We start from the raw sequence: 24,009 nt of genomic DNA, 5'->3' as shown, positions 1-24,009 counted from the left end.
AAAGTTGTTCACAATTTAGTAAGCTTTCTATAAAGTACATAACCATAATTTATTGACTTGTGAAACCCAAGTTACGGCTGTTTAATGTGGCATGATGGATTCTGTCTATGTTTTAGACAGAGATGTCTTTATGGGATTAATTGACCTTGTTAACTCTAGATTCATATTTAGATTATAATAAGAAAGTTGTAGGTAACTTTATAAGCTTTCCAAAAATATAAGAATCATGTTGGCTGGAGGTATACAACTCCGGTTATGCTGCTTGGAATTGCCTATCAGTTTTCTGTTTGTAATTATACCCCTACTGTTTGGGCAGCATGAGCAGTTTTATTTATGCAACTAATTCCATGATATAAATGATGTTTGATGTGCAACTTGTCTATATAAAAGATGTAGATAATTTATTAACATATCTTGTGGTAAAGTTGCATACCATTTGGCTAAGTGGTTTATGAGTTACAGTAGTATGAAGTCCATCCCTTGAAATGCATGTTTGACTTGGTTAACTTGTTAATCAAGCTAATATGATTAAAGATGAATTGTAGATAATTTTATAATATTTCCAGAATGTCTTGTTTCATAGCTTTTGGAGCTGTGTAGCTCTAGTTATGATTTATTTACTGAGTTGCTGCATGTATGTCCAAAATTACTGAAAATGCATGAATGCTTGATTGCTTTACTTGGTGTGTGCAAACTGTGATTCATGTCTTTAATGGTGATTAAGTAATACACTTGTAAACTTGTTAAACTTGTGTCATGATTGATTTGTTTGCTCTATATAATTGGTTGTGTGATGTTAGCTAAATAACTTTAGATGCTTGTGTCTTGCATACTTTGATGTGATGCATGTTGTGTTATATTCTTTATATTCATGCACTTGCATCTTGCATCTCATCTAGGTACGCTAGATGACTCACGTGAAGGTCTTGGTATGGGAACAAACCCGAAGACGGTGTTGGGTGGACCCATCCCGAAGGTGGAAGGACTAAGCAAGTGTTGCGACCTAAGATGTCATCAAGATGGAGCAACTAACTGAACTGACTCAGTGTTGATCCCAGGCAAGCCCCGGAGCATTATAAGTCTCCCACTACTTTTGAATGCAATTGAGAATATATGTTATATATGTATTGTTGCATTAAGTATAGGAGTTGGGTGAAACCCTTGCTGCATATATCACTCCTTGTCCAGCAAATATACCTATGACCCTATGTAGATTCAGGATCGAATCTAAATGCTTAGCTATGCTTAGATCGGTAGAAGCCAGGTGATGTCCTGTCACCTGAGCGAGATAGGTGGATACCTGAAAAGGTTGGCTATATATGCTATTATGGAAATAACCAAGTGATGAGGATGAATAATTGGAGACCGGGCGGGACGATGATAGAGAAGTAACAAGACATGGAGGTCTTGGGTGTCTATCTATACCCGCCTGTGGGGGTATAAACCCCTATACCCTCATGGGCCTATATGGGCCGCACCATCAGAGGTGGCTTGGCCCACAAGATGAAGACGTGCGGCGCACGACTGGTCGGCGTGCACCGCAAGGCTACAAGATTTTGTACCAAATAGGATACTTTGCTTGTAACTCTGTCCCTTCAGGATATATAAGGAGGGGCAGGGGTCCCCTAGAGGACGGATCATACATCATATTCTCTCAACACAAATCAATACAACCAGACGCAGGACGTAGGTATTACGCCAACTCGGCGGCCGAACCTGGATAAAAAGCTTGTCCGTGTCTTGCGTCACCATCGAGTTCGTAGTTTGCGCACCGTCTACCGATAAACTACTACCGTGGGTATACCCCAAGGTAGACTGCCGACCAGCTTTCGTCGACAGTGGCGCGTCAGGTAGGGGGTGTGCGTACAGCTCTTCCGACGAACAAGATGGCCATCATCCCTGACTTCGCGGCCATGGCGGGCGACTTCACGTTCACCGTCAGCTTCAACAACTTCACCGCCATGACCACGGAGGAGGTGTAGATCCGATCTGCGCCAACCACTTCTTCATCGACGTCGGCGGCGGCTTCAACCACGCTGGCTACGACTCCGACTACTCCAGCAACGTCTCCGACCACGCCGACAACGCGTCACCCGCTTCCCTGCTACAAAGGGAGGCAGATCGACAACACCGACCTGCTCGGGCCATCGACCAAATTGTTTAGCCTACTTGCTCTGACCACCAGTCGCAATAATAATCGCCGCGAAGAACGACGCTACGACAACAGCGACCACCGTCATGACAAGTCGAAAAGCTCGAGGGTCGGACAATTTTGTCGTCACCGACTAGACTTTCATCCAAAGATAAGTACACTTCTAATATCTTATTTATTTTTGGCATAATATTTTTTATTATCCTTCAAAAACAACTTTTTGTTTAGCCACACTAGTTTTTTCTCCTACACGAGCTTTCCAGAGCCGGTACTGTCTCCGACTCCTCCCTACACGTGCACGAGATCCGCCCTCTGCGTTCCGGGTGGTCGGCAGTAGCTCTCTGGCGAGGCTGGCAATCCCACGCGTGTCTAGGTTCCGCACCTCATGCTGATTGTTGGCTAGACCAGAGCTGGTACAAGCTCTAGGATGAATTAACTACTTGTGCTAATTTTATAACAAAAAATCTAAAACTTATCTCAGTACTGATTTTTATCTAAAGTTTATTTATACATCATGTACTACCTATTATTTATATTTATTTTTCAGGGGTTTGGCCCAGTCGACAAGCTACGCTCGGGGACTCGTCGACTATTCCCTACGCTGTGCCCGGGGACTGCTCCGACCACCGAGCACGTTTACGTTCCCAACCACGCTCGGGGACTTGTCGACTACTCTCTATGCTATGCTCGAAGACTGTGCCGACCACCGAGCACGTTTACGTTCCCAACCACGCTCGGGGACTTGTCCGTCGGTCCCTACGCCGTGCTCGAGGACTGTGCCGACCACCGAGCACTATACGCTCAGGGACTGGTCGACCAGCCCACCAATTTAAGAACTTGGGGACTGCACCGACCACCGAGCACTATACGCTCGGGGACTGGTCGACCAGCCCACCAATTTGAGAATTCGGGGACTGCACCGACCACCGAGCACTATACGCTCAGGGACTGGTCGACCAGCCCACCATGAGAATTCGGTGACTGTACCGACCACCGAGCGTTATATGCTCGGAGACTGGTCGATTAGTCTATTCAATTGTAGACGAGCATGATATGCTCGGGGACTGGTAAATTCAATTTTTTAGACCTTGCTACAAGGCTCATACTTCGCCTTCCAGCAAGCTCGGGGACTACATCGGTACGATGCATCTGGCGATGCATCTCAGTTTCATAATTTCTTTAAGAACTTTTCTTTTGACCCTGGCACCACGTGTCTACGTCACCTACTACCAGGCTCGGGGACTAAGTGGGCACACTTCACCTTGCGGTGAATATGCTTGCTATTTTGAGGTCTATACTTTTCAGAAAAGTAAAGTGGGCACACTTCACCAGGAAAGAAATCTTTTTTAATTAAGAGCACCATGCATTCTTCGAACAACCTGCTTCTTCGATGTCAATGTTGATCAACTGTCTTTTGAGTTTGTCAAAATACCGTTGCAACTGTTTGGGCGACTTTCCTACTTATCGAAGACGTCAAGCCTCACTAATCGAAGAAGCTCAAGACGGCGTGTTACATCATAATACATGGTGCTCGGGGACTAGCTGTGGGGGTATAAACCCCTATACCCTCATGGGCCTATATGGGCCGCACCATCAGAGGTGGCTCGGCCCACAAGATGAAGACGTGCGGCGCACGACTGGTCGGCGTGCACCGCAAGGCTACAAGATTTTGTACCAAATAGGATACTTTGCTTGTAACTCTGTCCCTTCAGGATATATAAGGAGGGGCAGGGGTCCCCTAGAGGACGGATCATACATCATATTCTCTCAACACAAATCAATACAACCAGACGTAGGACGTAGGTATTACGCCAACTCGGCGGCCGAACCTGGATAAAAAGCTTGTCCGTGTCTTGCGTCACCATCGAGTTCGTAGTTTGCGCACCGTCTACCGATAAACTACTACTGTGGGTATACCCCAAGGTAGACTGCCGACCAGCTTTCGTCGACACCACCTGTGTCGATTAAGGACCGATCGTTGACGGCCCTCTTGTCATGTTGAACGCATGCCCCACACTTAGCTGGAAGGATAAGTCATTCCGACCGCGAAGCCTGAACACTATCCGGGCCGGGAGTCGAGCCGCCATGCGCTGTATTGGTGATGGTTGAGGAGAACGACGAGGGCGCGGCGCGCAACCTTGGTATACCTTGGATACCTCGGTCGCCGGAACGGTCCTCGGGTACTGGCGGTGCCTGCCGAACCCGCGAATTGGTCCTGGATAGTGCAATATGGTGACCTGTAGCTCACTTGATCAGTGAGTGTGGTTTGTGTGGGGAATAACTCGCCAGCTGGTCAGAAATCGATTCGAATCGCCATCGCTCCTGGATAGTGAGCACTTGACTTGAGCCCCGTCCTCGTAGTAATGTTTATGGAACACTTGGATGGTTATGGTATGATGATGATGTGGGAAATGCCACATCAAATATGGGCACTACTGTTGTATCTTAATCAAGTGATTGCTTTAGTACAGGTGCTAATTTAGATGATAGGTAAATGATTATTAACTTGAGCTAAATACCTGAAAGGATTACTTAGTTGCAACTTAAGCTTTTTATGCAAAAAGTGTTGTCAAGCTAGCTCCACCAATAAAGCCTTGCATACTCCTTGGTGTCATATTATTTCTGGTTTATGACGGGTAAGTCTAGCTGAGTACCTTCTCGTACTCAGGGTTTATTCCCACTTGTTGCAGGTTGTGATGTATCATGGCTACTGCAAGAGTTGGATGACTCCTATCATAGTGGAGGAGTAAGATCATGGGCATGATCCTTCTTAGTTACCTCATCTATGTTGCTTTTGTTGGAGTTGACCTGGATACTGGCATGTATTTGAAATAAGGGCAATATTAGTTTCAAATTACTTTGCTTCCGCTACTTTTCAACTCAAGTTGTAATAACTATCTTGAACTCTAATGTATATCAAACTACTTGTGAAATGGATGTAACATGTGACTTATTATGTTGAATCACTACGATCTTGGCTTGTAAGATGGTTGGTTTGAAATCCCTCGTGATTTCACGGACTACCGGGTTTATCAGAGTTCGATTACGTTAAAGCAACTGCTTTGGCGGGAGTTTTTCGTAGTTGATCTCTTGTAAATTGGGCGGTTCTGTTACAGCTGGTATCCCAGCTGTAACAGAACCGACCAAATTATAAGAGATTAAGCCTAATAGTGACCATTTGCATAGTCGAACCATCACGCTTAAGCCCATATAATCCCGGTAGTCCGTGAAATCTCGAAGGATTTCAAACCACACATCGCATAACAGCCAAGATCGTAATAAGTTTAGCGGCCGCCATCCACAAGTACATCTAGATTACAACATTCATGAAACACATCGGAGTACTTAAGTTATTACAAACCAAGTTCTTCAAGTAGCGGAAGCTTCATTGTTCGAAAATACAACACACACGATAAGTCTGATACAGTGCCATAGTTCGGTCATTCCCACAAAAGCAAAAGAAGAGACGAAGTGACCATCGCCCTTGGTCTAGTCATCACCCATAGCTGGGTACAGACAGAGGATGCAATAACCATAGTACATTTGACCATCTGCAAAACAACACATGACATTTGTTATTTTTATAACTCTTAATCTATTGTTCCTAAATTCATGAAACTTTTACCAGTCATCAATTACCATATGAAAAACATGTCACAATATTTTCACATTTCTTTGAGCCATACTACAGCAGTTATGAAAAAGACAAATATAACAAGCAGTTAAAACCTAACTGCATAAATCTATTTTTACGACTAAAACTTCAAACTAAACCATGCCATATTATAGATCTACTGCATAGAGAATTTCACAAGGATTCCAAAAAGTCCACATTTGCTATTTTACGACTTTTCTACAAATTTCTATGCATTTTCAAAGATCATCCAGAAATCTGCATAAAGAAAAGATAAAGGAAAACACTTTTGCTTCGGGAACCCTGGATTTTCCATGAATCACGCCACAGCCCTCAAACACTATTCATATGAGTCTTGGATTCGCATCTGGAACCCTGAGTACGAGAAGGTACTCAGCTAGACTTACCCGTCATAAACTTAAAATAAAGACTCATCAAGGATCATGAAGGCTATTTAGTGGGGTAGCTGACAACCATTTTGCAAAGACCGCAAGGTTTTATTACCCTAACCTACATAAATCTTTTCTTCTTTTAATCTGCTCAAGTTGGAAGTATCATTATCTATTATCTAGGTTTGCTCCTGTGCTATTACAAGCAAGTATGAGACTATGATAGTACCTCATCATAGCAGTCATAAACCCGTTTCATTATAACCCAAGTGTTCCATAGTCCTTACTACGAGGACAGGGCTCATGTCAAGTGCTCACTATCCAGGAGCGATGGCGATTCGAATCGATTTCTAACCAGCTGGCGAGGTATTCCCCACACAAACCACACTCACTGATCAAGTGAGCTGCAGATCACCGTATTACACTATCTAGGACCAATTCGCGGGTTCGGCAGGCACCGCCAGTACCCGAGGACCGTTCCGGCGACCGAGGTATCCAAGGTATACCAAGGTTGCGCGCCGCGCCCTCATCGTTCTCCTCAACCATCACCAATACAGCGTATGGCGGCTCGACTCCCGGCCCGGATAGTGTTCAGGCTTCGCGGTCGGAACGACTTATCCTTCCAGCTAAGTGTGGGGCATGCGTTCAACATGACAAGAGGGCCGTCAACGATCGGTCCTTAATCGACACAGACAGGGGCACTATGGGCAACCCACCATAAGACCCTGCCCGGTCTCCAATTACATTCCACACTTGGTTATTTCTTTCCCCAAGCAACCAATGCTTAATCAAGCAGGTACATCACCCGACTTCTACCTATATCTCGCAGGTGACAGGACATCACCCGACTTCTACCGATCTAAGCATAGCTAAGCATTTAGATTCGATCCTGAATCTACATAGGGTCATAGGTATATTTGCTGGACAAGGAGTGATATATGCAGCAAGGGTTTCACCCAACTCCTATACTTAATGCAACAATACATATATAACATATATTCTCAATTGCATTCAAAAGTAGTGGGAGACTTATAATGCTCCGGGGCTTGCCTGGGATCAACACTGAGTCAGTTCAGTTAGTTGCTCCATCTTGATGACATCTTAGGTCGCAACACTTGCTTAGTCCTTCCACCTTCGGGATGGGTCCGCCCAACACCGTCTTCGGGTTTGTTCCCACACCAAGACCTTCACGTGAGTCATCTAGCGTACCTAGATGAGATGCAAGATGCAAGTGCATGAATATAAAGAATAATAACACAACATGCGTCACATAAAAGTATGCAAGACACAAGCATCTAAAGTTATTTAGCTAACATCACACAACCAATTATATAGAGCAAACAAATCAATCATGACACAAGTTTAACAAGTTTACAAGTGTATTACTTAATCACCATTAAAGACATGAATCACAGTTTGCACACACCAAGTAAAGCAATCAAGCATTCATGCATTTTCAGTAATTTTGGACATACATGCAGCAACTCAGTAAATAAATCATAACTAGAGCTACACAGCTCCAAAAGCTATATGTATTGTTGCATTAAGTATAGGAGTTGGGTGAAACCCTTGTTGCATAAACACTCCTTGTCCAGCAAATATACCTATAACCCTATGTAGATTCAGGATCGAATCTAAATGCTTAGCTATGCTTAGACCGGTAGAAGCCAGGTGATGTCCTGTCACCTGAGCGAGATAGGTGGACACCTGAAAAGGTTGGCCCTTCATGACTTTTGTTGTATAATTCATCTAGAGTCATATGAGCAAGTTTGCAAGGTTTGGTTGGTGACCCATGATTCTATTTCCTTAATAGAGCCATTCCAACAAGGATATAACATATCATTTCATGTGACTTCTTGATTCCAAACTTCATCAAACTTTTCCAGAGACCAACATAGATTGGGATGGATATGAGACACATGGAAAATGTTCCACTAGCATCATCCAAGCATACCTTTTAAAAAGGCATATATGCAAGCAAGGTTGCATCCACCAAGTCCAAGTTGGGGTTTACTTTCATAGATTGACTTTGACCTCTTTATTACCATTGAACTTGTCATGTTTGAGCTCAAATCTAGTATTTAGCAAGTGACAAACACCTGGGGTGTTACAGCTCCAGCCCCTCATCATCACTGGATGGCGCAAGGAACTCCATCGGCAACATAAATACCATGTTGACATCTGCCGATGGACCTTTTCCCTTATGATCCGGTTGCTACTGAACTTCAGAATGGCCAGAGCTCTCGCCCTTGTTTAGCTCTTCTCGTCTTTCACGCTGCAGCCTCCTCTTCTGTGTCCTAGTCAACCCCTCTGGACACCATGGAGGAAGTTGTGGCTGCCTTACCGATGGGCGACGATTTTCCCTTGACTCCATTCGATAAGTATTGGCATCCCTGCAAAATATGAATTCATCGGGAACTCGTGCATTAGCCATTTCCTCATGTTATTCTCGGTCCCTAGGAAAATATTCAACACGATCACCAAGCCTATCATGCACACTGAGCCTACCCCCCAGCCGATCATGAACAGAAGTTCTTCCCATAATTGGCCCATCAAATCGGCGGTCCTTGTTCTGGTACTACCGATTTGATCTGTCATGCCGATCATAGCCATTGCACTCAGGGCAATCTCTGACAGTAGGAAGCTTAATATTTTGCTCCTAGCAATGGATGAAGAACAGGCAGTTCCAGTGATCTCTGTGCCAATTCCACTCTTGTCGGCGTCTTTCTTCTTCCCGACGATAGTCCTCTTGCTGACGCCGATACCGATCTTCACGCTGCTGCCAAGTTTCCCGATGCCTTCTATGAGTTATCACAATCCCAGATCGGGGAGGCCTTCCTGAGTTAGTTCCTTCCTAGATCAAACCCTTTCCTTTAGCATCGGCAGCAGTAATCTGATGCTGAGGATCCACCGATGCACTTCTTTCAGCTTCTTCTGACGTCAAGACCTTGGTTTTCTCCTTAGCATCCAACATGTTTGTCGAAAAAGGATGTTGATCAATCTTCATCGGCTTCTGCGCTTTAGAACTATCAAACTTGATCCTCCCAGGTTCTGTAGCCGATTGCAATTGTTGCCTGAAAACCTTACACTCATTGGTGCCATGGGATGTTGCATTGTGCCACTTGCAATATTTCATCTTCTTTAATTCCTCAGCCGATGGAATCACATGATTGGGTGATAATTTAATCTGCCCTTCCTGGAGTAGAAAGTCAAATATCCTATCGGCCTTGGTAATGTCAAATGCAAACTTTTCTGGCTCTTTATGCCCAAAAGGGCAAGACATCGGCTTCTTGTTTTTCACCCATTCTGCCAAGCCGATGACTGGTTCCACATCAGAATCTGAGCTTGCTGCTTCATCGACAAATGACACCTTTTTATTCCATGCTCTCTTAGGTTCAAAAGGCTTAATATCCTAGTCACAAATCCTTTGCACCAAGTGACTCAGACTTTCGGACTCTTGAGAAGCATACTTGTCTCTGATATGCGGCAGCAGCCCCTGAAAAGCCAAATCAGCAAGTTGCCGATCATCCAAAACCAGGCTATAACATTTATTCTTGACTTCCCGTAACCTTTGCACAAAGCTTTCCACCGATTCATCATTGCGCTGCTTCAACCTGACTAAATCGGTAATTTTCTTCTCATGAACTCCAGAGAAGAAGTACTTGTGGAACTGCTTCTCTAGATCGGCCCAAGTGATTACTGAGTTGGGAGGTAGCGAAATAAACCAGATAAAAGCCGATCCAGACAAAGATGATGAAAACAGAAGAACCCTCAATTCATCCCTGTTAGCAGCTTCCCCACATTGAATGATAAACCTGTTAATGTGCTCCATAGTTGATGTATCATCCTGTCTAGACAATTTACTGAAATCTGGTACCTTGTACCGATTTGGAAGTGGAATTAAATCATACGCAGGAGGATACGGTGTCCGATAAGAGTAAGTGTTGACTTTGGGCTTTATCCCAAATTGGTCCCTCATTACTTCAGCTATCTTATCGGCCCAATAAGCATCGACATCTTGCCGAGGAGGCGGTTGTGGATCTGGCACCTGCTGATATGCTTCCACGTGTCTCAGGGTTGCACGATCTGCATGGAACATAGGGTTGATCATCTGACCACCAATCTATTGACCAAGATTCATCGGCTAGTTGACCAACCCTTGATTCTGAAACCTAGGTTGGATTTATCCTTGTTGGAACCCTATAGCCTGATGATTTTGCTAAGGCATCTGTGGAAACACTAGCTGCCCTGTCCATCCATTATTAGCATTCATCGGCATAGGCCCTGCCGATTATTGGTAATTGGGCATCATCATTGAGTTGACGTACCCCTGCTGTGTCATGAACCTCTGTTGCGTCGGCATTGAATCTGCCGATGCGCTAGGCATCTGGAATGCTGGAACTTGAGAATTCCCAGTGTAAGGTCTTGCAGTAGTAGTTGTAGTATACTGGGGACTCTGATTCATCGGCAAATTTGGAGGTGCTGATGCCATAGGAGCCTGGCCTCTCATATCAGCCATTTGAGACGTGCCAGGAATCTTCAACATCATCTCAGGGGGCATACCATAACCCCACCAGTTAGGAGGAACCGACCCTGACATTGCCGATGCGAGTAGATCTGTAGCAAGTTTAACTGACTCATCTGATGTCGATGGATTGGTCGTCATCAGTGCAGATTGCGCGTTAGTCCCTCCTAATGTGCTTGGAGGAACTGTAGTCTCTGTGCCCGCAGCGTCTGTAGAAGCCGATGGAGCTGTGACCACTGTGATCCTGGCTGATGATAGACAGGGCCCACATAGTTTGGTGGCAATTGTCCTTCTTTGAAAGTTCTAGCCACGGCATTGAAAACCGTATTGGACAGCACACCAGCTTGATTGATCAAGGCACGGTTAATAGCATTATCAACCATGTCTTGAAGTTTACCAGGATTGGCTTCAAAAGTAACGTGCCGAGGCACCGGCAATGCTTCTTTCTGGATCACCTCGCCGCTCCTGTTGATGCTGAAGGATTTCAAACATTGCTGCTTGTAGTCCTCCATGGCTTTTGCAATAGCATGCTTTTGCTCATCTCTAAGATTGGCTTCCGTCATAGGGATGACATTCTCCAGATCAAACTCGGTATTCGATGTAACACCCCAGTGTTATGGTTGCATTAATCATGTGCATAGCATAAGCATCATTATCTAATCAAAGCATCCATGATCATCATCTCTCTTGAGCCATGTCATTCTATGCAAAAATGTGGTTTAAATTGCTTAAATAGTCTTCCTATGCTTATGATTGAGTGAACCATGCTTGTGTTTGTGCTCAATGCCTTGGTAATTAGTTTATCTATGCTTAACTTAATCTTGGGAACAATGTTCATGTTGATCACTTCTCCAAAATATGCTTTTAAGTCATACTTATGAAAATAGGCCCTAGAAACCTCTTTTGCTTAGGCTTTTAAAAAGTGTTTCATAAAATGTTTGCATGTCAAAACTTCCTACAGCAAAGTTGTAGCAAATTTTATAAGGAACAAAAGTCCTTTTATGGCCATCTCATGAAAATGACCACAAATAGCTCAAAAGTGACCCACAAGGCAGAATTGGGGCTGTTTTCAACACTTAGAAAATTTTCTAAGTCTTGGAACGACACCAGTTTGCTCGATCGATTTTGAAAACTCTATATCTTTCAATCCAGGCCGAATTGGCCTTTGCTCCAATTGACAAAGTTGTAGAACTCGGTTGGAACTTCAACTTTGTCAACTGCATCATCTTCTAAGTCGGTCTGGTTTGGGAGATATTCATCGGTGAAGTTGCTCTGTCAGACCGTCGCCATTTTCTCTGAACCTAGGCCGAGCTCGCCGTCGTGGTTGGCCAGAGCGCCACCTGTCCGCCAGATGGCGCCCGTACGCCGGCAACGGCCCCGCTCGTCAAGTCGTCGATGTCGGCATGGACGCCACGGCGCCCCGCACTCACTCCGCGCCCGTCCATTCTCCTCCTCCGCTCTCTCGCGCTCGCTCTGGCGGAAACCGCCGTCGCCATTGCCGCCGAGAGCTTCGCCAGCTCCTCGCGCCCTCGCCTCTGCGCCTTGCTTCGCCTCCGAGCGCCTCCAAGTCCGCCTCGAGCTCCTCCATCTTCTCCACCCATCAGTTGGACGAGATCTCCCCGAGGTGACCGGCATTTCGCAAGTTCTCCGTCGTCGGGTTCGCGGCCACCGCGACACCGATTCCGGCGAACCTCGCCGCTGCTCTACCCTTGCTCCCTTTCTTCTCTCTAGGTAGCGTTAGGGTCTGCTTAGGTCTTGGCGTCGGTCCACACCACGCCATTACGGCTGAAACCTCACCGTCGCGCGGGAACACGGCCGCTGCACCGCCGTGCTCACCGCCGACGAGCACCTCGCACGTGAGCAGGTTCACCGGAGCCGTTAGGGTTAGGCGCTCCTACCTCGAAAGCTCCGCGCTGACTCACTGATGCTTAAGCCGCCTTCCTCCGACGCTCTACCGGTCGGAGATGGCCGGCGTAAGCCGGAGTAGCTCCGCCGTGCCGCCATGGCCGACGGCGACCCCTCTCCGTAGCCGAAACCCTAGCACCACCTTCCTCAATCGACGCGGAATCTTCCCCGGAGCACGTTGGTGCCATTGGATCCGCCGGAGAAACTCATCGTCGGCGAGCATTTGCCGGCGAAGGGGGTCCTCTGTCTCGGTGTCGCTGACACGCAGGTCCCGCATGCCAGTGACTCAACGGTCACCCCCTTTCTTTTATTCAAAACTGGATTTTTGACTTTCTTGCAAAAATCATATCTCATGCTTCTGAGATCCAAAAATTGTGAAACCAATTTTGTGGTGTTTCTTCAGATGGCTAGTATTTAATAAAAATATAAAATGAACCATGTTTTCTGAGAAATTATTTATTAAGGATTTAATCTTGTTATTCTTGGATAAATGCATATCTCTTGTTATACTGCTTAGTTTACTCTGAAAATTTTATGGTAGTCTCTGTATGGTATGAGAGTGCTTTGGTAAATATTTCATTATTTTTGGAGCACTGCAGCTTTGTTATGTAAATTATGATTGAAATGTGGCTTGCTTCCTTGATTAAATTATATAAATTAATTGGTGCTTATGCTGGTGCTCTACTTTGGTAGTAAACTTGTTTATGGTATTCATATGTTATAAATAATCTGAAATCTGTTGTTTGGTACCATATAAGTCATGTTTCTAAATTTATGAAATAATTACCTTGGCACATGTTAAATACATATCTTTAATTTAGTATGTGCAATTGCTCTGAAATTTTTATGGTGATGCTCTGATGTCATACTTGTGCTTCTGTAATTTTTGTAGATTTTTCTGAGCACTTTGACTAGTATCTTGTAATTATGCTCTTATTTAGGATTTATTAATAAATGCCTTGTCAAGTAAATGTTTGGGGGTTTTCATTTGGTGTTCTGGTAACTTTGTAATATGTTTGTGCTCATAGCCATGTGGTTGGAATGGTTTATGTTTTGGCCATGTCATTAAATAATTACTTAAAGGGTTAAAGGCTGTTCTGGACAGCAAGGAGAGGATTTAACTTTTCTTAATGATAACTTGACTTTCTGTGAAACTTGTGTAAATCAAAGTTGTTCTAAACTTCTTGAACTAGCTGTGGTTTAAATTTGAGGTCATTTGGCCAAGTAGTTTAAAAGTTATAGCTGTTCCAATATTGGGTTCCAGAAATAGGTGTTCTCTGTTTTTCTGGGACAGAACCTGGAACTTTGTTTAAATGACTGGTTTAATGTTTGAATCATGCTGTGATGTTTAAAGATGATTTGTAGACAGTTTCATAAGCTTTCCAGAATGTCTTCACTCATGTTTGTTGGACCTGTATATCTTTAGTTATGATTTAATTACTGGGTATACTTGTTTTGTGTTGCTTGCTGTTTTAGTATCATGGTAGGTTGTGGGCTGAGTTGACTTATTTACTTTTGTGAGCTAGTGTAACTTTTACTCCGTAAATGAGTGTCCAGTGAGTTACTTGTGTTATCAAGCATTCATCTTTAGCATGTGCATCTTCTTATTATTCGAGCATGCAATAGGTGCATCGGACGCGACAGCCTCCTACGAGCTTCAGGCGAATCCCGAAGGTCAGGAGGGCAGTCAGGAGGTGGAGGTCCAGCAAGCCGGACTCGAGGAGCCCGAAGAAGAAGTTGAGTGCCCGAATCACGAGCCGGCATCGTTCGTGAAAGGCAAGCCCCGGAGCATTCTAAGACTCCCGTTATTTTCGAAAGTTTACTTAATATGTTATATCTATTGATGCATTACGTATAGGAGTTGTGATGAAACTGTTGTTGCATTCTACTCTATCCTTGTCCAGATAACTCACCACACCCTGGTCGTAGAGTTAGGATCGAATAGCAGCTTAGCCATGCTTTAATCGGTAGAAGTCGGGTGATATCCTGTCACCTGCGCGATATAGGGTTATGTCGTATCACGATGGTCTATATGTGCTATCGTGGATGGAACCTGATTAAATTGACTTAAGCCGGGCGGAGTTTTGCAAGTTTGTAGTAACTCCGTCTGTGGCAGCTAAGGACCGATCGTTGTACGTCCTCTTGTCATGTTGAACGCATGCCTAACACTTAGTTGGCCGGATAACTCGTTCCGACCGCGAAGCCGAGTAGTATGACTCAGGCCGGAAGACCGGCAAGTATAAAGTGCGCACTACCGGAGGAAGTGCGGTGTGCGGGGGACCATTGGCGTAAGTCCAAAGGCAGGTGAGTTAAAATTCCTGACCGCCCTGGCAGAGTGGTAGCCCTAGGAGTGCGGCGCTGATCGGAGCCGTGATTCCTGAGTTGTACCAAAGGTGACCCGTTGGCTCTCCGGCAGGGGATGCTTGGGTGAGTGCTAGGAATAACCCTCCAGCTAGATAGGAATTCGATTCGAATCGCCGTCTCTCCCGGTTAGTGAGAACTTGACAGAGCAGCGACAAACGTAGTATTCACTAATGAACTTGGTTCATGAAAATGATGATAGCAGGAAGAACACATGATGAAATTGATATGGTTATTATTGATTGTAATAATCAAGTGATGTGCTGTAGTACAGGTGCTAATCTAGTGGTATTCTGATGATAAATAAATATGATGCTCTCAAAATAATTTAGTTGTAAGTTAAGCTTTTGGCAAAAAGGTGAGTCAACCAGCTCCACTTGATATTTAGCCTTGCATGATCCTTGGTGTCTTTTATGATTTACTAGACGGGTAAGTCTAGCTGAGTACATTCTCGTACTCAGGGTTTATTCCCACCTGTTGCAGATGACATCTTTTATGACGGATTCTGCAAGACCTGTCTCCATCCCGCTGGGGATGAGGACAAACCGTTGGGCACGGTTCTCTAACAATCTCGTCTCTGATGCTTTTGGAAGGATGGCATAGACTCTGGCAGTAACAGAAACTTGTGAACTAAACTTTGAGCAAGTGTGTGTAACTATTTTGCTTCCGCTACTTCGAACTTGGGTTGTAATAACTTAATGACTCCGATGTGGTGCCGCTTCGCCGGCAATGAATGACTATGTAACATCCGCTGTGTTTATGTTGAACTATTACGATCTTGGTTTGTTGCGAGTTGGTTTGAAGTCCTTCGTGATTTCGATTGACTACCGGGATTATATGGGCTCAAGTTTAGAAACTTGATTGCTTGGCGAACGTTTTTGCACTTGAACTCTTATAATTTGGTCGGTTCTGTGACATTCGACATGTTGATCTTGATCTTGAATCTTGTATCTTGTCCCACTGAGTGTGCCAAAAGATGTGTTGATGCAAAAGTTGATCTGCAAACACAATGGGCTAATACCCGATTTAAACGTTAAGGCGTGCCAGCCGATTTGACCTTACTATCGGCAAAGGTGATAACTCGAATACTTTGGTCCCGACAATAGTGATGCGCCCAGATGTCACGGCCAAATGGTATTCATGCGGAACTCAAGAATACGCCGAGCCTAAGTCGACGAATACCTGAGAACTCGTAGTAAAAAGGAAAATATGACGAAGTCGTCGAAAAAGTAGATACTGGAATATGAGTAAAAACTAGTGTTGGATTGATTGATCCATTTATTACAAGGCCCTAGGGTCTACATTTATACCCTGCTCAAAGAGCTACAATCAGACACGACTAGGACTCGAATTCCAAATTAAACGGAATCTGTATACAAAAACAAATTTAAATATCTAAGGAAACATAAAACTACCCCCTTGTAACCAATCGGGACACCACCACAGATCAATCGGCAACCTCCACGTTTTCCTCCCGAGTCATCGGCAGACCTCTCAGTATAGCCATCGGCAAACACTTCTGGACTTAGTCACATTCGGCTATCTCTTCATCGGCAACCACCCTCATCGGCAACTTTCCTGCATACTAGTTACCATTGCTCCATCTGCCGATCTACACTTTACCGATCCCTGGGTACGTGTCCAAAAACGGTGTCAACACCATCAACGTCAGACGGGCAAATTAAACTTGCTACAGATTTATTGGCATCGGCAATGTCAGGATCTGTTCCTCCCAACTGGTGGGGATATGGTATGCCTCCAGAATTTATGGCAAAAAGCTCTCGGACATCTCAAGCGGCTGACATGACAGGCAAGGCTCCTATGGCATTGGCACCCCAGGCTCGCCGATGACTCAGAAACCCCAATATTCTACAACTACTACTGCATGAACTTTCACTAGGAATTCTCAAGTGCCAACGTTCCAAATGCCTAACGCATCGACAGATCCAATGCCGACGTAGCAGAGGTTTATGACACAATCAGGGTACGTCAATTCAATGATGATGCCCAATTATCAGTCATCGGTAGGGCCTACACCGATGAACGTTAATAATGGACGGACAGGACAGTTTGTCTTTCCACAGGTGCCTCACCAGAATCATCAGGTTATGGAATTTCAGCAGGGACCGATGCAACCTGGTGTTGACGGTCCTTAAGTATCAAATTTAATTATCAAATAAACAAAGAAAAGGATCTAAATGAAATCAACATCTAGACTTAGGGTTTTATCAGATAGAATTCCATGAGTTTTGGTGTTTGTCTATTTCTACAGGGGGTTATCAGTAAATACGGAAGAAAGGCCCACACGTCGGGATTACATAGAGATATTAACGTGCCGCGCAATTATCTTACATCTAGAAGACTCCAGAAGCCACGGGAAGAAAGCGGAGGCCGAACGGGGCCAGAGGCAGGGCGCCCGCCCTCCTGCCCTGGGCGCCCGCCCTGACTTGGAGCCCAATCAGGACTCTTTCTCTCGGGAGATCTCCACCGACCTAAAGGATCAAGAATAACCGTTCAATCAATGTCGGTTTGATCCGACGGCCTAGGTTCACTTGAGGGGACTATATAACCAGACCCCCTGGCCCCTGGAGGAGGCACCCCTTGATCATTATTCATTATTCATAGACAGAGCAAAAGCTAGGGTTTAGAGATGAGAGCTCTCCTCTCTTCTCTAAACTAGAGTAGATCTGGATAGTAGCAAGATGGAGAGCGAAGGAGGATTAGAGGAGAGGCCGGCCTGTCGGTTCTTCCTCCGGTTGTACTTCGTCATGATCAAGCTCTAATCAAGCTTGCTCATGGGATGACTCTGGTAATCTACTTCTAATTCATTATGCAATTACTAATCATGTATGTTCTGGTTCACAACTCTTTTGAGTACTTCTAATCTATAGGAAGCTATAGGTGAGAGTTGTAGTATCGGTGTAAGCGTGGTGCTTAGACCTAGATTACTTGTGGATATCCCATGTCTAGCTACATCGTGTGGTAGGCCGCGTAGGTGACAGTTACGTTGGTCCTCTGTAGTCCACCTCTCGTTAGCAGGACGGGTAGGGTTTATCGGCCTAAGGATAAGCATCCTTTGTGGTGTACTCTTATCACGTGGTTCGTCCCAGACATAGACATACCCCTTTGAAGTAGAGAAACCATAGTTATCCTCTCTATTCTACTACCATCGCCCATATACTAGAATTGCTCTATTCTCTATTCCCATATTATCACTCACTGTTATCTTACCTTTAATATTGTTCTTATTCGATTCTACCATCTTTCCTATTTACACCTATTTACTTATCTTGGTTAAGTTAGAGCGTAGATCAGTTCTCCCGTTTCCCTGTGGATACGATAAAACCTTTAACCGGGTAAAAGCTTCAACGGTATCTGTGCGCTTGCGGATTATCTGTGTGCGTATAAATACCATAGTACACTCTAGTGCCATGCTGGGGATGACAACCTAGTATTCAAGTGGTGTTAGCAAGTGTCAACAAGCATTTTTGGTGCCGTTGCCGGGGAAACGGTTGCTGAGTTGACTACTAACTGGCTTAATCATTTTCTAAAAAAAATAATAAAAAAAATATTTTCCTTTTATCCTTTGCCTCATCTCTGCTAATCTTTCTTCTTATCTAATCCTTGATCTCTGGTCTATCATGAATTCAAACATGTCTATCTATGAATTTCATAGACCTACGGGTATACATCTCGAACCACCAAAATCTTCAAAGCCTATTATAGCATCTAGTTTTGAGATAGACCCCGAATACATAGAATTTGTTCAAAAACAACCTTTCTCAGGAGAAGGTGAGGAAAACCCATACACACACCTAAGAGAGTTTTATAGAGTCTGTGACCTCCTTCGCATAGAAGGCATGTCCGATGAGACCCTTAAATGGAAGCTCTTTCCGTTCTCTTTAACGGGAAAAGCTAGACATTGGTACAAACTCAAAGTAGGGAGTGTTCATGGAGATTGGAAGGAGTTACATAATAGTTTTGTTTTAAAATATTTTCCAATCTCTAAAGTGGCAGAACTTCGGCGTGAGATTCTTTCTTTTAGACAACTGGAAGAAGAATCTCTTAGGAAAACATGGGACCGCTTTATTAATCTTACTCTCGCTGGCCCAAAGCTCTCTATTCCAGAAGAAGTTCTTCTAATTCACTTTTTTGAGGGCGTTAGTGGGGAAAATAAGCAAACCTTGAATACAGCCTCTAGAGGATCCTTCTATCACCTATCTGCTAGTGATGCTTGGAATTTGATTGATTTATTAAGTGGAAAGTCTCCTAGCTTTTATATCCCTGAGAAAGAGACAGAACCAGTTCCTAGACAAGAAGAAGAAGTTTCGATAGCCAGATCACAACCACTTCAATTCCAAACTTTAGCTATCGATCCTAAACCATCAATACCCCAAAATTCTCCAAGGGAGGAAGGAATTCCGACCTTAAATCTTTCAGATGCTGATGGTTTAGACTTCTGGTTCCATAAGAGACCTTCAAGTAGGGATAATTCAAATCCTCGCAATAATGGTTCTCTTAGAGAATGTCCTGGTTCCTGTTATGAAGAAGTCGAGGATGACATATCAAGTGAAGGAGAGCTAAGCCATATTGAAAATTCTAACACCTCCCCTTTCCTGATCACAAGTTCCAAATGGCTAGAATGTGTAGAATGGATGGATAAGGAAGAAGCCTTAATGGATTCTGACTTTGGTTCAATTTCAAATGGTGAGTTCTTGACTCCCTTTGAAGATGGGATTCATCCAACTATAGAAGAGGACATAAGTGAGACCAATCCAAGAGAAACTATGAACATTCAGATTGGAGACGAAGATAACATTAATGAGCATGGAATTTATTTCATAGCCACTTTGTTTACTCCATGCTCATATGCAACATCTTCCCAATCTATTGGTCTCTCCAACATCTCCACATTTGAGATCTCCAACCCCCTCTTCCTTTCTATTTATAAAAACTTTAAAAGGGCGGTTGTCGATGCATATGTCTATAATAAATATTGCAGATCTCGTTGAGTTGATCTTGATTTAGGTCAGCGTTGGAAGGGAAACCACTTCACTGACATAAATTGATGGTTTCCTAAGGACAAGCTTGGTGTCCTAAAATAAGCACTGAGCAGATCGTAACATGAGTTTTTAATTATTTGCAACATTACCTTGTGTATTGAACATATAAGGATAATTGTAAAACTATTCCTTTGGGTATTCTTGTCACTAACCTTTCCAGGATTGGAACAAGAAGATCAGATGAATGACAAGCAAGTACAAGGTATGTCCAACCAATCATCATGCAACACTGAATTAAATTTATCCAAACTTGAATTCTGCAAAATTCAAGCTTGGGGGAGTACTTTACATAAAAACATCCTTTGCCATGTTGCTATGCTGGTTGCCCCTACCTTTAAGACATGCTCAATTTGTTAAATACTAATCACACTACTTCATCTCCACTTGAGTAGATCTCTATAAATGCTGTCATGCTACCTTTGTCTATTTACTAGTAAGTGTTAGTTTGGAAGTACTGCACATACTTCTATTGGCTTTTAAATTAAGCATGGTGCTTAGGTTAAACAGCCTTCCTTAATCTGATTAGACATGGAGTCTAGTTCGGCTATTGAACTAAAAACTGCTTGTGTAGACATTGGTATATTTTTGTCGGACTAACCCCTGCCGAAAAACTTTCAATATCGATTTGGGAAGTCCTGAGATAAACTCACATCAGAGACGAAGAGAATGACACATGAAGTTTAACAATTTGCACAAGAAGGATATAGCCCATTCATCATAGAGAGATGATCCATGGAGGGTGCCACAAACACGATGCACAACCGCTAAAAAAGGAAAGCTTCCACAAGGTGAGACTGTACCATCACTCTTCAAGTAAGGTAACATCTTAAGGTATGTGACTATCACTTTTATGAGCTTCTCCTTGGTTCTAGCGTTCACATAAATAAAGAGACAAACATATATGATTTATAACTCCAAATTAACCAACCCAACTAATTCAACATGTTTAGTCCTTTAATCCTTGTTCTTAGTACTACCTCCATGATCCCACACTCCTAATCATATGAGCTAAAAAGTTACACATTCAATCATTGAGAGATATAAAGAAAAAGACATATATATAGATAGATTATCTTTCCATAAGGTTGAGCGATCTGATCTGAAAAATGTTATAAGTGCTACACTCATGAACTTTTCATCCATCAACTTTGTCTTGCTCACTATGCTTAGGGTTAGAGAAGAACAAATACACTTTAGTTTTTGTTGGTATTTTCCACCAACAGGACCCATGCACTTGATCTCTGCCTTGTCTCTATGAGCAGGTACACTTTGAGCAAAACACGGAGGAGTTTTACAACTCTCACACTCTACCAAGTGAAGGACCTGGATCTACGAGCACAAACACACTGAGCAGGTTACTGCCAACGCCGCACTTCGAACTGCTGGGCAAACGAAGAACATGGGTGACACCGTATCAAGAGGTGCAGACGTCAAGGTCCGCACCTGAATCAAATGACGCACCTGAAGAATGAACACGGTGAGAAGTCTTGTTAAGAAGACTTAAAACATTGAACCCTCGCCGAAAGGTAAAATCGGTAGTTATCCATATTTATCCTTTCTGCATTCCCTTTTCCCTTTAATTATTTACTTTCCTTAAATAGATTATTAGTTAATCATGCTATCTTGAAAAGAAAATAAAAATGTTAAAAAATACTAAGCCCCATGTGAGTATACGAGTGGCATAAAACCCATAAGTACCTTCACTGTGGTGGCATAAAAATAAAATAAATATTTCTCTTCTGCTTTATAAAATAAAAATATAAAAAACAGGGAGTAATATTTATTGAGGAAGCTCAACATGATGAAGGCTAGATATTTATGCTAACACTTAATTAGTTCCACAAGCTTTGTTGTCTATTTGAGCTCCACAGAATTTAAGAAGACTAGCAGACGGAGGACATTCTAATCGTTGTCAGAATGCTGCTGACTTTCAAATATACCTCTGTCACCTGCTAGCTACATCAAGAGAAATTACGTCAAAATTCAGCTTGGGGGAGAGCACCCCCATTTATCTCGCTAAGTATTTCTACCTATCTTTATACTTATATTATATTAGTATATTAAAATACATAAACTATGAAAAACTAAATAAAGATTTCGTGCTTATATATATATCTTTTGCTTAGTGTGTTTAATAAATAAAGAAAGTGGCTATGCTAATCTGAATCTTAATAATAAAACTCTAGCATGGATATGATGAATAGTTGCTCTGCCTAATTTGCAAATTTGAAGTTCTCTCTCAAGTTTAGACATAATTGTTATAATTTAAAGCTTGCTCTAGATCTAAACTAGTGGGATAAAAACTTGATCTGAAATCTAAGTTGTTAACGGATATGATATGGGAAGGTTGAGCTGCTGTTTATCTGTTCCTAGAGATGCTAGAATTCTGGAGAATTTTATCTTTGAAAAATCTTTAAAATATTGCATGATGAGTTCCTGTATGATGAAAGTTTAAATTCCTACCACAGTCATATATACATGCTTGCTAGACTTTGAGCCACACATTTACTATTTACTGCTTATGAGCATTGAGTGTGGTCAAGCTGTGTAGACCCTTAGGAGCTTGTCATGTGGTTAAATCAAGATTTCACTTGCACATTCACTCATATATGTTACTTCTACTCCGGAAGTACCATCCACATATATCCACTCATTTCCATCTCCAGAACCACCAAAAAATTTTCTACTCCTAATCCGGGAGAGAATAGCCAAAAATATTTCTGTTTTCCCTTGTGAAATAAATGCTCAAGTTATCTTGCTACTACCACTTGCTATATTATCTCAAGAGATGAGTGCTCTGAAAAGAAAAAAAGAGAGAAAAGAGAAGAAAAAATAAAGAAAATGAGGAAATAAAAAGGGGCAAGTGCCCGGAACCTCGAAAGAAAGAAAAAGTGAGACGAGAGGTAAAAATGGACAAGTGTCCGACAGTAGAATTAGGGGTACAGGATACCCACCTGAGAGGAAAGAAAAAATGAAAGATAGAGCATCTCATTCTCCTCATAAAGTTTCTAAAAGCAAGGAAGGTATGTATCCCCTCAAAAGAGCAAAAGTAGAATTAGACTTCCACCATTGTTATCACCATCATCACCATACACCATTCATTGGCCACACATGCACATCTTGATTTGACTTATTGACTTGTTTCTCTGGATCTATGGTTTGACTATGCAATAAATGTCTTGTAAGTATGTATTAGCTATCTCCCACCTATGAGCTCCAGATATTAAAGCCTTATTAGAGTAGGGTGAGAGAGAAAGCAATGTCACTATGCCTTATACCACAAATACCACATATCTTGAGAGAAGGCATATACCATCACTGCCTTGGTAAGGATCCAGAAATACCACAAAAGAGAGATTTAGAGAGTCATACAAGGAATCTCTGAATTTTATTTGAAAATCTGCAAAAACTCCAGAGCTATAGCTGATCAAGAATAAGAGACATGGCACTTGGCTAGACTGTTCTATCTTTTAACTACTCAAGACAGAAGTGACGGTTACAAGTCCCATGGTGAAAGGTAAAGTAAGTAAGTTTTAGTTCTTGACAGTTTACTCTAACTCAGAGATGAGATCTTATTTAAAAGCATGTGTACCGTCAAATTTTTAAGATATTGCAACAACTTCTGATCCATTGCTGAGTCTATCCTTGCTCAGGGACGAGCAAGAGGTAAGCTTGGGGGAGTTTGTTGACGGTCCTTAAGTATCAAATTTAATTATCAAATAAACAAAGAAAAGGATCTAAATGAAATCAACATCTAGACTTAGGGTTTTATCTGACAGAATTCCACGAGTTTTGGTGTTTGTCTATTTCTGCAGGGGGTTATCAGGAAATACGAAAGAAAGGCCCACACGTTGGGATTACATAGAGATATTAACGTGCCGTGCAATTATCTTACATCTAGAGGACTCCAGAAGCCACGAGAAGGAAGCGGAGGCCGAACGGGGCCAGAGGCAGGGCGCCCGCCCTCCAGCCCTGGGCAC

The sequence above is a fragment of the Sorghum bicolor genome, chromosome 1 (assembly GCF_000003195.3).
Source record: "Sorghum bicolor cultivar BTx623 chromosome 1, Sorghum_bicolor_NCBIv3, whole genome shotgun sequence".
NCBI lineage: Eukaryota > Viridiplantae > Streptophyta > Magnoliopsida > Poales > Poaceae > Sorghum > Sorghum bicolor.
The sequence above is the reverse complement of the archived record's forward strand: the minus strand, read 5'-3'. Positions refer to the sequence as shown.